We start from the raw sequence: 17,014 nt of genomic DNA, 5'->3' as shown, positions 1-17,014 counted from the left end.
GTCCCTAAAATAACAGTTAACAAGTTATACAATTACAGTGGTGGAAATAAACGAACAAATTTAAGCTGTTAGATTGGTATAAGAAAACAATTTAAAATTAATGCAATCGAAATAAAATTACAACAACAACACACACTCTGGAAACATGATCAAGAAGAACCTAAAAAAAAACTTTCTTAGCAACGCCAACAATGTGACAGCATTTAAATATCAATGTAATAACAACAACAACAACATATCACTTCGAAGCACTCCCAAGAAGCATGTGTCTATGCATATATACATTTGTTGGCGCATATGCACAGCCAGTTTTTCTTCGTTTCCACCTCAGCATTCTTCAAGGCACAACCAAAATGGTATGCAAGACACATACAAGAACAACAGCAAAAACAACAACAATTGCATCACTGCTGTCTACATATATGTATGTATGCCTGTTTAAAGGTGACTGCATTAGCTGACACAGCACCTTAATGTATGTGTATATGTCCGCTAACAACAAATACATGTGTACATGCACTGAAATGCTGCTCTGCAACATGCTCGCGCAACATGTTGGTTCGCTCGCTTGCAACATGTTGTTTGCGCCTTAAGCTAACTACATTATTATTATTGTTGTACACACTCGTTCGACAGCGCTTTGGCGCCTATTTCGCCCCCCCACCACGTTGGAGCCGCACCTCTGCAAGCCAGGTGGAGTAATCGCAGTCGCTGCGACGCTACGCTATGCCGTGTTGTGCCTTGCTGACTCGGCTGTTGCTTCCACAGACAGTTGACGTTGCTTTCAGTTTGTTTTTGACCGGTTGCCGTGACGTTGTGTTGGCTCCAGTTTACTAAACGCGTCGCTTTTTGGCTATTTGGCATTACATTTTGTATTGGCGTGGCCAGTAGCCGCTTTGTGTAGTGGCTTTTGTGATATGCAAGTTAAATGTGCATAGAGTTCTTTATTTTTAAAATAAATTGAGCAAACGGAAGTGTGTTGAACAAAAAAATCAAACAAAAATTCTCGCTGCACATTTGGTTATTTGTAATCGAATTGCTGCCGGTGTATGTGTCATTTTATTCGTAGTGAGTGTAAAGGAGTGCCAAAGTGTGAGTGTAGGTGCAAATGCGTCTGCAGTTGACAAGCGTGACCACGCGACAGTGGTGTTAAATGTGTGAGCAATGCTCCAAACTGTTGCTATTTATAGCTGGAAGTGCTGAGAATTGTGGTTAAAAGTGCTACATTACATTGAAAAAAAATTTCGACAATATTTTTTCGAGTTATATTGTGTGGAAAAAATTAAAAAAAAAAAATACATTTCTGAATTTAAAATAATTTTTTTGTTATATTCTTTGAAAAAAAAAAATATAAAAAATTTAAAATTCATAAAAAGAAAAAATTTACATATCGATATTTGATTTTTAATAAATAATAAAATTAAGAAAATAAAAAAATTGCAACAAAAAATGTGTATATTTATTATGATAATTCAGAAATATTGAAAAATATATATGTGGCAACTATTGCTAACTTCGAATAAAATAAATTTGCACATAAAATAATAAATATATACATATACATATGTGTAATTTACATATGATCTATTGTAATGAGAAGAGACATATTAAATGTCATTGTATAAAAAAGTAAACAAGAAGAAAATTTCCATTAGTGTATATAATTTGCATTAATAGCAACTTAAAAAAAATATTTTGTGTAAACAACAACAACAATATCCAACCTATATATTTTAAATGAAATAAAAATAAAGTTTACGCTTCAGCAAAATTTTGACGCTGTTACGTAGTAGCAGTAAAAAATAAAAAACAACAAAAAAATAAAAATATTTAAAAATATTTGAAAGAATTAAAAAAAAAATTGAATAAGAAATATTAAAACAATTAAAAAAATATCTACACATTTGTGAAAAACAAATGCACTGAAAATATTCAATTTTAAAATAAAAATAATTTTTGTGCAAAAATCCTACAAAACAGCAAATTACACTTGCAACATTATTTAATAAACTTGTATATATGTATGTATGCATACACATCTAAACATACGTGCATATAAATTTTGCGCTCAAACGGTAAGCATCCAATAGCAAAATCTTAAATAGGAATTTCAAGTTTGGCTCAAAGCCAGTCTGGTCTAGCATAAGTACATATTTATATTTATATAAAGGGTGATTTTTTAAGAGCTTGATAACTTTTTTAAAAAAAAAAAACGCATAAAATTTGCAAAATCTCATCGGTTCTTTATTTGAAACGTTAGATTGGTTCATGACATTTACTTTTTGAAGATAATTTCATTTAAATGTTGACCGCGGCTGCGTCTTAGGTGGTCCATTCGGAAAGTCCAATTTTGGGCAACTTTTTCGAGCATTTCGGCCGGAATAGCCCGAATTTCTTCGGAAATGTTGTCTTCCAAAGCTGGAATAGTTGCTGGCTTATTTCTGTAGACTTTAGCCCCACAAAAAATAGTCTAAAGGCGTTAAATCGCATGATCTTGGTGGCCAACTTACGGGTCCATTTCTTGAGATGAATTGTTCTCCGAAGTTTTCCCTCAAAATGGCCATAGAATCGCGAGCTGTGTGGCATGTAGCGCCATCTTGTTGAAACCACATGTCAACCAAGTTCAGTTCTTCCATTTTTGGCAACAAAAAGTTTGTTAGCATCGAACGATAGCGATCGCCATTCACCGTAACGTTGCGTCCAACAGCATCTTTGAAAAAATACGGTCCAATGATTCCACCAGCGTACAAACCACACCAAACAGTGCATTTTTCGGGATGCATGGGCAGTTCTTGAATGGCTTCTGGTTGCTCTTCACCCCAAATGCGGCAATTTTGCTTATTTACGTAGCCATTCAACCAGAAATGAGCCTCATCGCTGAACAAAATTTGTCGATAAAAAAGCGGAACACCGAACACTGATTTTGGTAATAAAATTCAATGATTTGCAAGCGTTGCTCGTTAGTAAGTCTATTCATGATGAAATGTCAAAGCATACTGAGCATCTTTCTCTTTGACACCATGTCTGAAATCCCACGTGATCTGTCAAATACTAATGCATGAAAATCCTAACCTCAAAAAAATCACCCGTTACAAACATTTATATATATACATGTATATATATACTCATGTATACATTTCTTTGTATGTAATAAAACTGGGTAGGAACATATAGAAGCGCAAACAGCAGCGATGCCTCAACTTGCTCGCACGTTTAGACCAGAATTTCGCAATCACAAAAATCAGAAAACTCGTTTCAAGCGCGGCCAACGCTTACAAATACACACACACACACACATTCCTACTACTACTATGAGTTTACAATAAGAATATGAGCCTTAAACGAGACTTAAAACAACAACAACAAATAAATATGGTTTATTGACAGTGTGTTGATGTTGTTATTGTTGGCAGCAAGTTGCTTTTTGAAAATCATTGTTTTTGTTTTTGTTAAAATTCATTTTTTTAGAACGTCTTATTCTTTGTTGTCCCTTTTAATTTTGAGATTATTGCTTGATTGGTTCTGCCGTTACATTGTACGCTCGTATTTGCATTGTTCACCACTCGTTATGCCTTCACAGTTGATCGGTTTTTATAATCTTCTTGTTTATTTGCGTATCTTCAGAGTTTTTTAACTATTCTACATATATTATTTGAAGTTGCTTCAAATCTTGCGGATCTTACTAAGTGGAATATATGTGGAACTTATGTGGATTCTTATATTTATGTATGTCATATGAACCTCTCACTTTTGTATATATAAAGCTGATGTTCCAGGGTTGCAGAACCAAACTGTAATTTTAAAGGCTTTGCTTAGATTCTCTGGCCATTTCTTTTTATTATATTCTTTATGATGTATTGAATACTTATGAACCTTACATAATACCAGAAAAAATCATGCACGTAGTTGATCATCATTTAATAATGGTGCAACTCCATGTTCTCTATTCAAATCGTTAGAGCTTTGAAATCTCAATTCCGTCGGATGCCTCTCTCTCTCTCTCTCTGTTCAGTATAAACAGAAATTTTAGACTTTTGACCATTCATAGTTCCAGTTGTTTCTTTAATTTGGATCACGTGGAGTCTTAATATGTCAATCTGCATTCCTCAAGCTAATTTTATTGGTATAAAATTGGACAAATCAGTATCTCAGATGAAACCCGAAGAAAGTAAGCTTACAAGTTAAAGCTGTCTTCAAGTGTGATTAATAAAATACTCCAACTAGGGTCTAACAAATGTTGGGAAATAACATTACACCGTCCTCCTGTCAGAGAGGACGGTTTAGGAAAGTGAGAGAGCGTGTAAACAGAGTGTAATGAGAGTAAACGAAGTTCCTAGATCTATCACAGCAAAACCTCCGTACTAATTAAATAGTGACCACATAAAAGCTATAAAGTTAAAAAAGTATATTGTTTGTGACAGCGTTGGCAGAGTTCAATGGCAGATAATGGCAGATCTATTTTTCAACGAACGACATTCTCTTCATTGTTAACACTTTCAGTATTTGTTGGTAGTTGTGCATTCATGTTGTTGTCTAGTATGCTTGTTGTTGGTATTTGCGGTTGACTTTGTAAGCTTTTATCGCCAACGTGCGGTCAGTAATAATACTCACATGGCGGCGAGACAACCAACCTGTGTATTATTTATGCACACATATGTAGGTATTCATTTGGGTGTGTGTATGTGCTATGTGGTTTGACTGAACAAACGCTCCATGGAAAAGGTGTGTCTCAATGAAGCGCAGCGTGTTGCTTCCCGGTAAACCAACTGAGCCAATATACATGCAACACTTCAATTGACAGCAGAGACAAAGCAGATCAGCATGCTATGTTATGTTCGTTGGCAATACGTAAGTTCCAGTAAACTTTTTTGAATGTGAATCTTAAATATAATATTAATTTAATATATATTTGACGAATTCATACTCAAACACATAACTTTTAGGGGGTCTATAATATTTAACTAAAAAAAGTTTGAAAAAAGCTTGACATACCCATTACAACTCCAATCAATCAGAAATTAAAAAAAAAAATGATTCAGAATTAATGATCCAAATATCCTCTGAGAAATATTATTGAGACAAAACACTAATTTACTGGAAGCAATACGATTTCAAAATAATTCTCATCTAATCACTTAAAATCATGAAATAATGATCGTGCTTAAAGTAAAATTATTCGTTTCTATATTCGTTTGTTCACTTACAACTTCCCGAAGAAAATATATTTATATGAACAGAATAACTATTCTGAGCTATTGAACCAAAAGTAAAGCTCGAATACTTAAAAAATTGTTATATTATACAGTGGAACTTCCATAACTCGAACTTCTATAAGTCGAAGTTCTCCATAACTCGAACTCTTGAATTGGCAATAGAAGTCAAATTTCATAGGAATTTCCTTCCATAAATCGAACTTTTCGACCAGCGCATAGTACAAAAAATAAAATTTTACTATCGATGCAGAATTTTAAAAGAGTCCCTATATTTGTATGGAATCGAACAAAAAATATGATATTACACTTATAGATTTCATAAATCATGTAACAAAGGCATGGGATACAGACGTCAAGAGCCAAAAAATAGCAAACTTCAAACTATAAACCTATATTTTAAAGCTTTTTAAAAAATTGTATTTTTTAATGAAAAATTATATAACTCGAAGTCTCTCTAACTCGAAGTTTTTTTTTGTAGATTATGATGGTTCGAGTTAAAGAAGTTCCACTCTTTATTTATATGAACTGAGCTACTGTTCTGAGCTTTTAAAGCAAAGCTCAAGAGGGAGGACGAAATTTGTCTGAAAGTTCACGTTGTTTTAAAATATCGAAAGAAACGTTTTATTTTTGTTTACTTTTTATAACTTTTTAGTAAGAATTTTTATACCTCACGAAATAAGCTGTGACCCATGAATTATGAGTGTTTTTGGTTTTTGTTTAATAAAATATTGAATTTGAATACTTTTGTAAATTTGTTTACATTTTTGTATTTAAAACTAAATTATCAATATAATTGCATCATTCGTTCATTTAGTTCAGAGCAAAAAATATTAATTTCATATCAGTATTATCAAAAATGTTGCTTACACGAAATAAGCTGTGAGCCACTGTACATATAAACTTATAATATATTAGGTATACAGATGGCCTAAGGGCTTACTCAGTCCAATTTTCTATTTATTTATAAATAAACAAGCTTTTATAAAAGCTTAAATTCTTTTATAAAGTGTCTTAATCAAAATCCACACATGTTTCAGATAATTAGTATTCAATTATTAAAAAGGCATGATAGGAACATATATACAGGGTGGTGCATTTACATTTTCTTTAAAATTTTAATTTTTAAATAATATATAATTAATATAAATAGAATTGTTCGGAAAACATCAGTACTTTTTGGCAGTCAATAAAAACTATATAACTCAGAACACTGAGAAGAAAAAAAGGAACGTTGGGATTATTTGCCAAGATCTGTAATTGAGAGAATTTGGCAAAATTATTTGCTTTAGAGTAGACTATGCAGCTAAAATCAAATTCTGTCCAGATCATAGTAGTCTTTTCTTTTCATTTTTAATCACAGAAAATCTCGACATATAGGGCTTAGCATTAAACTTAAATGCTTTTTCAAGTAAACAAACCACATGGATCACCCTTTATTGATGTACTCGCGTAATTTGTGTGAAAATGAGGCGCAAAATGTGCTTAAAATGTGAGTAAGTGTAAATGAAATTTTCAAAAAAAAAAAAAAAAAAAAATCATACATTTTTAAAGCTACAAGCGATATGATGAGAGTCGTGTTGTTATTGTACAGATTTATATCACATGCGCAAGTGTCTGGATTATGCATGCTTATGGCCATATGTTTTTTTCACGCAGCCAGCCGATGTGAGGAAGTACATTACATTTATGTATGTATATATAGACCTGTACACATTAATATGCAAATGAGTGTCTGAATATTTGCGTGTTTGTTTAATTTTTTATCAACACGCTTTCGCCGGTTAATGCGGCGCTCGCTGCCCAAATTGCTGTCTCTCCACAGCTGAAACGCGTGTCTTGCACTTTTTATAGACACACACATACATACATACATCGTTGAGCCGCGTTCGCCACACCCACAGAGATTCCCTTGTATCCGTGTGGGCTTAACTCTTTGTCTTTTAGTCTGGTTATTCGTACGCCTGTCATTTCGCATATTTTCAGTTGTAGAACAACAGTGTTTTCGTTTGGCGAAATTCTCGACACTTTTTAACACACGAATATTTGTAAGTGTGTGTGTGTGGGGAACATTCTGCAGCCGCACATTATTTTGCCGCTGTCACTTCTCTTTATTACTTCGTTTGTTGCGGCGTTAATGTATTTGGCTGTGCGATACAGGCAATATGCGAAACGGGTAAAAATGCCGGTATCAACAATATTTATATAAGTATGTATATACACATACATATAGTACATATACATTGGTATGTAAATAAATAAATGAAGATGAGCAAAAAGCGAAAAAATCAAAATTTCTGACTCAGCAGTTGCCAAACAAAGAAGCGAAAAACGCGCTGACTATAAGCGCACGAGATACCGCCTGCAACTACAATAATAACAACAACAACACCACTTAAATACATCTGCGTGGGCCAACAAGCCCAAAACGAAACAATGAATATATACATATGTACATACGATTATATATAAAATATATAAATATGCATGTGCCGGAGCCATGTCAGGCGCATGGAGTAGCCAAAGCGAACTTTTTGCCAAATTCGTTTTGATATGAATAAATTTTGGAACGCCATGCAGCTAGCATAGTATAAAGTGGTATGGCGAAAAATTGCGCAGATTAATTAAACAAAAAATCGAAATGGAAGTCAAAGATAAATATGAAAAAAATATAAAAAATGAAAATTGATGAATTTGTATAGTCATACGCAGTGTATGAGTATATCAACAGCATCAAATCGACAGCAGCAACAAATTGCAGGCAACAATTTAAATGAAATGAAATCATAAATACAGAATTTTGTATTTTTTGCGCAATATACATTGCAATTGTATACAGTTATGAATATATAAATGAAATACAATTTAATCCAGAATTTTGTTTAATTGTTCCACTCAATAGCTTTATTATAATAAAAAATCTTTGTATTTCCAACATTTAAACAACCGATGTTGTTAAGTGGATTTAATGCTGACTTAAAATTATAAAAATCTATTTTTCGAGCAATCCTCGTCGTTCAATAGACAATCCCAATCTCAATCACAAAGCTAATTTTTCATACCTTCCACGACATTTTTCATACCTAAGTGCCTGCCAAAATGTATCCGTTCACCATAAATATCGAATATTAGTGTGTCAGAACGGGGGTAGGGATATTGTGTAGAAGTTCACGTATGTTAGAAAAGTTCCTGACTGCCATTCACTTGGGAGTGGACAGGAACGATTCTTTTGCAAGGCGCCCAAGCAGCTTACGACTTCCGGTCTTAGATCAAGTCGCCGAGTCCTGGCATTCACCTCGGTGGATGAACGTCTAGCCACAATCCGCATAAAAGCGAGGTTCTTCACTACAACGCTTATTTGCGCCCACGCCCTAACGGAAGAGAAGGACGTTTGTGACCAAAGATACCTCCATGATGAAACATCGCCAAATAGGCTGAGGCCGATCGACTTCGCCGGGGCCCGAAATATTGTCGTCTGTAATACTAGATTCCAGCATAATCAAGCTACTTGGCTGTGCAGATCGAAAAACCCACAACCAGATTGCTTGTAATACATCAGAAAGGGGTGCCCATTCATGAGCTTAAGGGACACTCATTGTCATCCGTCTATCCATTCTCATCGAATAGAAAACAATGTTCGCACTAATTTCAACGTGTTAAATAAGCGGTGTTCTGGGAGCATTTACTATCAGACGACTATCTAAGTTCTTAAGTATCTAAAAAAAACCTATGTTGTGGAGAATTAGTATATTTCGGATGTTTTGTCGAATAAGAATTTCTTCGTTCTTTAGAAATTGATTTACTTTTCAAATATGAAAAATATTGTCAAGTTCGATTCAAATAGTAATGTTGCAAAATCAGATTATCGACGATCTAAAAATGCTTGTCGTGTATTCCACGAACAAACAGTACGCGTTTATTTTCTTCTCCGGCTGCGTACCACCGCGCTCAGCACCACAATATAACCTTTGTCTCCGACACAGATGCTTCCACAAAAACCAGTTTATCCTCTGGCTATTCGCACCTATGACAACAAATACAAGCGAGTCGATATGAGCATAGCATATTCATGAGTGTGGTGTTTTTTAACCCTTGCATAGGCAAGCTATCAGCAACGCTAAATTCATTGCATCGTCCCGGTTTGAGGATGTATGTGAATGCTTGTGAGCGTGAATTTGCATTTGGGCTGCTGCTCTTGCAGGTTGTCGTCGCATCGTTGTAGCGCTGCAAAAACATGCAGCAAACAAGCGAATAGGTGACTTAGCGCGTATGTGGCATGCAACCTGACATTGGTTGAACAACAAAAAAATCAAAATTCAAACGAATTTTTGGTTCGTCCCATTCATATTTATTTTTAGAATTTTCGTGAGATCACGGCGAAAAGAACAACTTTGTTTTTGTTTTGTACTAGGCGAAGCAATTCTCGAGCTGTGCGAACGGCTAAAAAGGATGTCACTATCACTACTCGCAAGTGTGTGATAACTAGCGATACAACAACAACAACGATAACAACAAAGCGAAAATAGTCACCCGACACGAGACAAAACTCAGCTTAAGTTGCCAACTACTACTACTTGTTTGCCAACGGCCACATCGTAACTCAATCCCACTTCGCGGCAGACTTTGCGGCGTAGACAAAAGTAATTTTAATTTGCGCTGAGGCAGTACTCGCGGCCAAAGAACCCGAACCCTACACAACCAGCACAAAAACATTGCCAAGCGCTTAGACTGCAACTCGTCGCATAAAATGGTGAAGTGGGATGACACGGGAAGAGACGCATCGCTGTGGTGGACTTACGTTTGAGTTGTTACTGACTAGACGCCAGGCATGTAGACTGCAGGGCCCGGTACTTCTACTGTCTTCATAGTTTAAGCAGTTAGCGGCGGAAGTTTGCGTTACCACGAAAGTTGCGTCGGTTTCAGACTCACTATTTACCGCAGGAGCACACAACCGACCAGCAATGACAACAATAAAGAGTAGAACAACAGAAACAAGTGTTGTGTAGGTGCTGCGTGGCGATGGAATACAACGCATTAATTGGTGTACGTGTCGAAGTGGTTGATTTTATTCATTCATGACTCTGGTTGCGGCTGTGGATTGGTTCAACGCACGTACCTAATTATATGCACATGTAATTTGGTGTGGAAATATTGAGAAACTAATTAAAAATGCAAATACTTGCGAACTCGGACATTCATAGGCTGCAAATTAGCAAAATTCAGTGGAGATTGAGTTTATACAAGGAGCTGGTTCAGCAACTCAATGACTTTAAGGTACATAATTGGTTGCTAAAGTTTAAGTTTCAGAGAGTGATTATTGGAAAGCATTGAAGACTACATACATACTAAGTTTTAACGCGGCAAATCGAGATTTCAAACACAATAGGTTAGAATCCGACAGCCAAGATATCAAATAGTAGAGCTCTGGAGCTGTTGTTGTTGTTGTTGTAGCGACATAAAACATTCCCCAAATAATTTTGAGGAATGCAGCCGATTTGACAGTCCTTGGCCGGATAAAAATCCGGGTCCGTCCCGGTTACGTAGAACCGACTGTCGTGGGAACGGAGACCTATGGAGCTCGTCCCTAGTTGTGAAGGTGATTTCATATATTGCTATAAGATTGAATATCGTCAGTTTGTGGTATAGAATCTGTCTTTATGTTCTCCGAAGACTATTATACTACAAGCAACTATCTGCATTGATGGATTTCTCTGAAAAAAGCTCTTCTCTTCTGATTATGAAATAATGTCCCGACTTATGTACGGACAACCAAACCGTATGGTATTGTATAAAATGACGGAGTTTCCAGTCAGAACAAAAACTAAATAATAAAAGGCTACATTCGCTACATACAATTTGTAACCGAGTTTTCCCATTTAATTTTCTTAACAAACTTTCCGAATGGGCTTGCTTACATATGTGTCTGTGTGACGTTACACATACAACGCACACCATAGTTAGCGGGAAAATAAACACGCACGAGGAGGCTAAGTAACAAATAGCCAAACTTGCGAAATGGCAAACTGCTAAACCTGTTAGGAAGCATACCAACGCGAGAACGCCGTATCACCATTGCACCGCTCGCTCCACCAACCAAATGCACATACCGTTACTACGGTAAGTCGCGCCAGACAAACGCCGCTGACAACACAGAAGACACAAACTGGCTGCAGGATAATTGAAAATTTTCGTAAGTGAATGGAAATGTTTGCACAATTGAAAATTGTCCTGAGCGCTCGCAAGTGCGTCTGTTTGTATGTGTGTGAATGTGTGATGCTTGCATATGTCGGCAAATTTGTTTGAAAAGTGCATATGTAGCATAAACATAGGTTTGTAATGGCTACTGCAGGTGCATACATATAAACGAATTCAAAAATTCGCCTGGTTAGTTTGAGAAGTCTGTGACTTTGTAGATTTCCTACAACGCGACATTAAATGCAACCCTGTCACTCTTAACTACCAGCTTGCTATGTAAAAAATGTGTAGTTTTGTTGCGACAGTTATTGGAACAGACAGCAGCTCAGAACTTTGAAATATATAAAATCGACCGAATGATCATAAATATCAGGATAAATCAGGAGATATATTTCCGATAACTGTTTCGGACTATATTTATCTTCTTCTTCAATATAAACCACAAGGTCCATAGAAAAGTGATCCAAGGCTTTAACTTTGCCGAAAAAAGTAAGAAGATTATTATTTTAAAATATCTGAAAAAATAAGAACCTCGAAAGTTCGTGTTCTCAGCAGATCTATCCGTTAGAATAGCTCACGGTCTCACAAAAACTGTCGTGTTTAATGCCTGAGAGACACCACAAATGAGCGAAATTGATCATAGTTCTCTTTCTGGAGGCTATTGGCAACTGAATGTTAGCATGGTTCGGAAAAAAAGCTTTTAATAGAAAGAGAGAGAGAGTGATAAAAGTTATATGTAGCGCTCAGAAATAGGATTGTCTAACTAATAAAAAAATAATAATTTATTAGGTCTACAACTTTGCTTCCGCCGTTTTTATACTCTCGCAACAAAGTTACTAAAGAGAGTATTATAGTATTGTTCACATAACGGTTGTTTGTGTCACCCAGAAATAAAAGAGTTAGATATGGGGTTATATATATATAAATGATCAGGATGACAAGTGGAGTTGAAATCCGGATATCTGTCCGTGCAAGCTTTAACTTGAGTACAAATTAAGATATCTTAATGAAACTTATTCACATATTCCTTGGCACCCTGAGGAGGTTGCTTTCGGTAGGGCAAACTCGTTCACTTTATAATACATATATACATTAGGAACAAATGAATATAGCGGAATAAAACTTCACACAAATATTGTATTTGAGCTGTGACATCAGTTGTGGAAAAATTGTCAAAATCGGACCATGACTATTCAAGGCCCCTGATATAGAACATGAAGAACTCAATGCCTAAGGGTAATTTTTCACCGAAAATATAGGTAAATCTCTCAGATATTTTAATGTAATTCATTCCCTCTGAATTATTTTCTTACAACAGTTTGTTCGGGTCATAACTTCCCCCAGATCCCATATACCTAATTAAAAGTAATATAAAATTGAGTGATCGTATGTACGTGATTGGCGTTGCAACCGTTTAGCCGGTTATAGCCGAATCGACGATAGTGCGCCACCTGTCTCTCTCCTTCGCAGTTCGGCGCCAGTTGGAGATCCCAAGTGTAACCAGGTCGCTCTCCACCTGGTCCCTCCAACGGAGTGGAGGCCTTCCCCTTCCTCGGCTTCCTCCGGCGGGTACTGCATCGAACACTTTCAGGGCTGGAGTGTTTTCGTCCATTCGGACAACATGACCTAGCCAGCGTAGCCGCTGTCTTTTTATTCGCTGAACTATGTCAATGTCGTCGTATAACTCGTACAGCTCATCGTTCCATCGTCTGCGGTATTCGCCGTTGCCAATGTTCTGAGGACCATAAATCTTGCGCAAAATTTTCCTCTCGAAAACTCCTAGTGTCGTCTCATCTGATGTTGACATCGTCCAAGCTTCTGCACCGTAAAGCAGGACGGGAATGATAAGCGACTTGTAGAGCTTGATTTTGGTTCGTCGAGAGAGGACTTTACTGTTCAATTGCCTACTCAGTCCAAAGTAGCACCTGTTGGCAAGAGTTATTCTGCGCTGGATTTCGAGGCTGACATTGTTCGTGTTGTTGATGCTGGTTCCCAGGTATACGAAATTATCTACGACCTCGAAGTTATGACTGTCAACAGTGACGTGGGAGCCAAGACGCGAATGCGCCGACTGTTTGTTTGATGACAGGAGATATTTCGTCTTGTCCTCATTCACCTCCAGACCCATTCGCTTCGCCTCCTTATCCATGCGGGAAAAAGCAGAACAAACGGCGCGGTTGTTGCTTCCGATGATATCAATATCATCGGCGTACGCCAGGAGCTGTACACTCTTGTAGAAGATTGTACCTTCTCGGTTTAGGTCTGCAGCTCTTATAATTTTTTCCAGCATCAGGTTAAAGAAGTCGCACGATAGTGAGTCACCTTGTCTGAAACCTCGTTTGGTATCGAACGGCTCGGAGAGGTCCTTCCCAATCATGACGGAGCTTTTGGTGTTGCTCAACGTCAATTTACACAGCCGTATTAGTTTTGCGGGGATACCAAATTCAGACATCGCGGCGTAAAGGCAACTCCTTTTCGTGCTGTCGAAAGCAGCTTTAAAATCGACAAAAAGGTGGTGTGTGTCGATCCTCTTTTCTCGGGTCTTTTCCAAGATTTGGCGCATGGTGAATATCTGGTCAGTTGTCGATTTTCCAGGTCTAAAGCCACACTGATAAGGTCCAATCAGTTTGTTGACGGTGGGCTTTAGTCTTTCACACAATACGCTCGATAGAACCTTGTATGCGATATTTAGGAGGCTGATCCCACGGTAATTGGCGCAGATTGTGGGATCTCCCTTTTTATGGATTGGGCAGAGAACACTGAGATTCCAATCGTCAGGCATGCTTTCTTCCGACCATATTCTGCAAAGAAGCTGATGCATGCACCTTATCAGTTCTTCGCCGCCGTATTTGAATAGTTCTGCCGGTAATCTATCGGCCCCCGCTGCTTTGTTGTTCTTCAAGCGGGTAATTGCTATTCGAATTTCTTCATGGTCGGGTAATGGAACAACTGTTCCATCGTCATCGATTGGGGGATCGGGTTCGCCATCTCCTGGTGTTGTACTCTCACTGCCATTCAGCAGGTCGGAGAAGTGTTCCCTCCATAATCCCAGTATGCCCTGGACATCGGTTACCAGATTACCACCTTGGTCTCTACATGAGGATGCTCCGGTCTTGAAACCTTCGTTAAGTCGCTTCATTTTTTCATAAAATTTTCGAGCATTCCCTCTGTCTGCCAGCTTCTCAAGCTCTTCGTACTCACGCATTTCGGCCTCTTTCTTTTTTTGTCTGCAAATGCGTCTCGCTTCCCTCTTCAGCTCTCGGTATCTATCCCATCCCGCACGTGTTGTGGTCGTTTGCAATGTTGCGAGGTAGGCAGTCTGTTTTCTCTCCGCTGCGAGACGGCACTCCTCATCGTACCAGCTTGTTTTTTGTCGTTGCCGAAAACCAATTGTTTCGGCTGCAGCGGTACGCAGTGAGTATGAGTCGTATAGTCTTCGATATATTGCATCTTGGTGGTGAAAACGGTTTAGGAATTACCTCAGTCCCCATATACTATTTATGATGATTTTCGTTATTCTATTGAACCTTATGCCGAATATATGGGTCAAATTGTTTGTTATTTTAAGAAAATAACATCAATAAATTGCGAGAGTATAAAATATTCGGTTGCACCCAAACTTTGCCTTTCCTTACTTGTTTTTTTGTAAATTTTATTTTTTTTTTTTGTATAAAAACGGTTACAAATGTCGATGAGCCTCAGCCGCACTTTTCTTGGAATTAAAAAAGAAAAGCAAAATTTTCCGCGAGAATTCGGCTCAAAAAGTGACATTTTCAGTTGAGAATAAGTTTGGGATGCAAACAGATCTCTACAAATATTTTGTTGGGTTAATGTTGACACAAATGTCCAAGATCGATATAAAAAAAATCGATTTAATCGACCAGTGCTTGACCCTAGTGACATCTATTGGAAAACGGCGGAAGCAAAGTTGTCTAATAATATAAAGATTACGTGCGCTGCATATGAAATGAACTAATTATTTACACGCCCTTTAAAGATTTATCTCCGACATGCTCACACTCAAATAAATCCTTATTTACTTCATTTTGCAATCACTGCGCGCAATAGTTGAGAATTTTCCAATCTGCTAATTTCTATTTATTTGTATTTTACAAAGTTCTCACAGAAGTTATTAAATTCCACGCACACAAACATACAAATAAGGAAACTTTGCTGCGAAGCATCCGCACGAGTTCAGAAAAGAAACGGCGAATCTCATACAAACAGACAAGTTCGCTCGCATACCGAAGTGTACGAAAATTTCTGCAATCCCTTGATTGTATTTAGCTTAAAAGGAAATCTCATTTACAGCACCAAATTGCTGCTTGCCCACCCATTACTTTTTTCTTCCTCTTCTTTTTGCGCTCATTAGCCGGCTGGAGAACAACGGCTGTACGCCGCTGACCATATGTGCGGAGGTGTATCGGACGATTCAGCTAAACGCGTTTGGACATCAAAATTCCCATTATTCAACGCAAGAGTCAACACACACTCAGATATGTCTACATACATAAGTACGAGTACATATGGTATGTGTATGTACGCTAAGTGTATCATATATGAGCGGGCTGCACTTGAGAAACCACTTGATGTGATTTGTTGTTGAAGGGAATGAGAGGACGCAAGTACACTTTATGGTTAGTTCGCAAGTTTTACAAGAAAAACCGTCACCCTGTCGGTACAGGTTTTAGGACGTTTTTGGAGAATCAGAGAGAAAATCTAGCTTTCGTTAAGCTTTAAATTATTTGAAAACCACTACATCTCTCTTTTTAAAATAGTTACGGCAAGGTAGGAGGCACTGATTTACTTTCAAAAAATATCTATAGAAATCCATCTGATCTTCTTTTCTGTTTTTGACCAATACATTTTGGTTTTCAAACCATAAGATATTCATATTTTAGTATGTATGTATGTGATTGGCGTTGCAACCGTTTAGCCGGTTATAGCCGAATCGACGATAGTGCGCCACCTCTCTCTCTCCTTCGCAGTTCGGCGCCAGTTGGAGATCCCAAGTTTAACCAGGTCGCTCTCCACCTGGTCCCTCCAACGGAGTGGAGGCCTTCCCCTTCCGCGGCTTCCTCCGGCGGGTACTGCAATAGTACATACACTTTAAAGTTCATCTAATATTTATTTACGAAAACTACATAAAATTGGCCGAGCACATTTCCTACAGGGTATTATGGCACTTCAGCAGTCATACACTCTTACATACATTTCTAAATACTGCATGCACTTGAGCGTCGTTGACCAGTGCCCAGGCAGTTCAGTAAGCCAGATTTCGTTTAAACTTTTGTTGTGACCAACAACAACAAAAACATTGCTCAAGTTGTAACAGACAAAGTTTATGGAGTCAACACTCAAACTATCGCCGCCAACCAGTTTACTAGCCACTTTTCAAAACTCATGTTTATCTTCGCTGGTGTTTGTCTTTCGCTTCGGTATATACAAATGCGCGAGTAACAGGGTTGCCACTTCAAGAATATTATAGTCAGCAAAATTGGAAAAAAAATTCAGAAGTTATCTTCAGACATGGCTGACACAGCCAAGTTAACAAGTTACGACTGTTCTTTCATTTTTGAGAGACTGGAAACTTTTTTGTGTACTCAGTT

General features: G+C 37.4%; 1 protein-coding gene across 2 annotated transcripts in view; it reads left to right on the top strand.

Moving 5' to 3' along the window:
* Positions 1 to 780: 780 nt before the first annotated feature.
* Positions 781 to 17,014, top strand: part of LOC105210084 (leucine-rich repeat-containing protein 15) — a 119,234-nt gene continuing 103,000 nt past the window's right edge. Inside the window, exon 1 of one of the 2 annotated variants that reach the window (XM_054225533.1) lies at positions 781 to 2,075. The gene's annotated coding sequence lies outside the window, so the exon portion shown is untranslated. Of the gene's footprint in view, positions 2,076 to 4,174; positions 4,849 to 17,014 lie in introns of those variants that run through there. The other variant, XM_054225534.1, reaches the window with a different exon arrangement.

The sequence above is a fragment of the Zeugodacus cucurbitae genome, chromosome 2 (assembly GCF_028554725.1).
Source record: "Zeugodacus cucurbitae isolate PBARC_wt_2022May chromosome 2, idZeuCucr1.2, whole genome shotgun sequence".
NCBI classification, from domain to species: Eukaryota; Metazoa; Arthropoda; class Insecta; order Diptera; family Tephritidae; genus Zeugodacus; species Zeugodacus cucurbitae.
The sequence above is the reverse complement of the archived record's forward strand: the minus strand, read 5'-3'. Positions and strand labels throughout refer to the sequence as shown.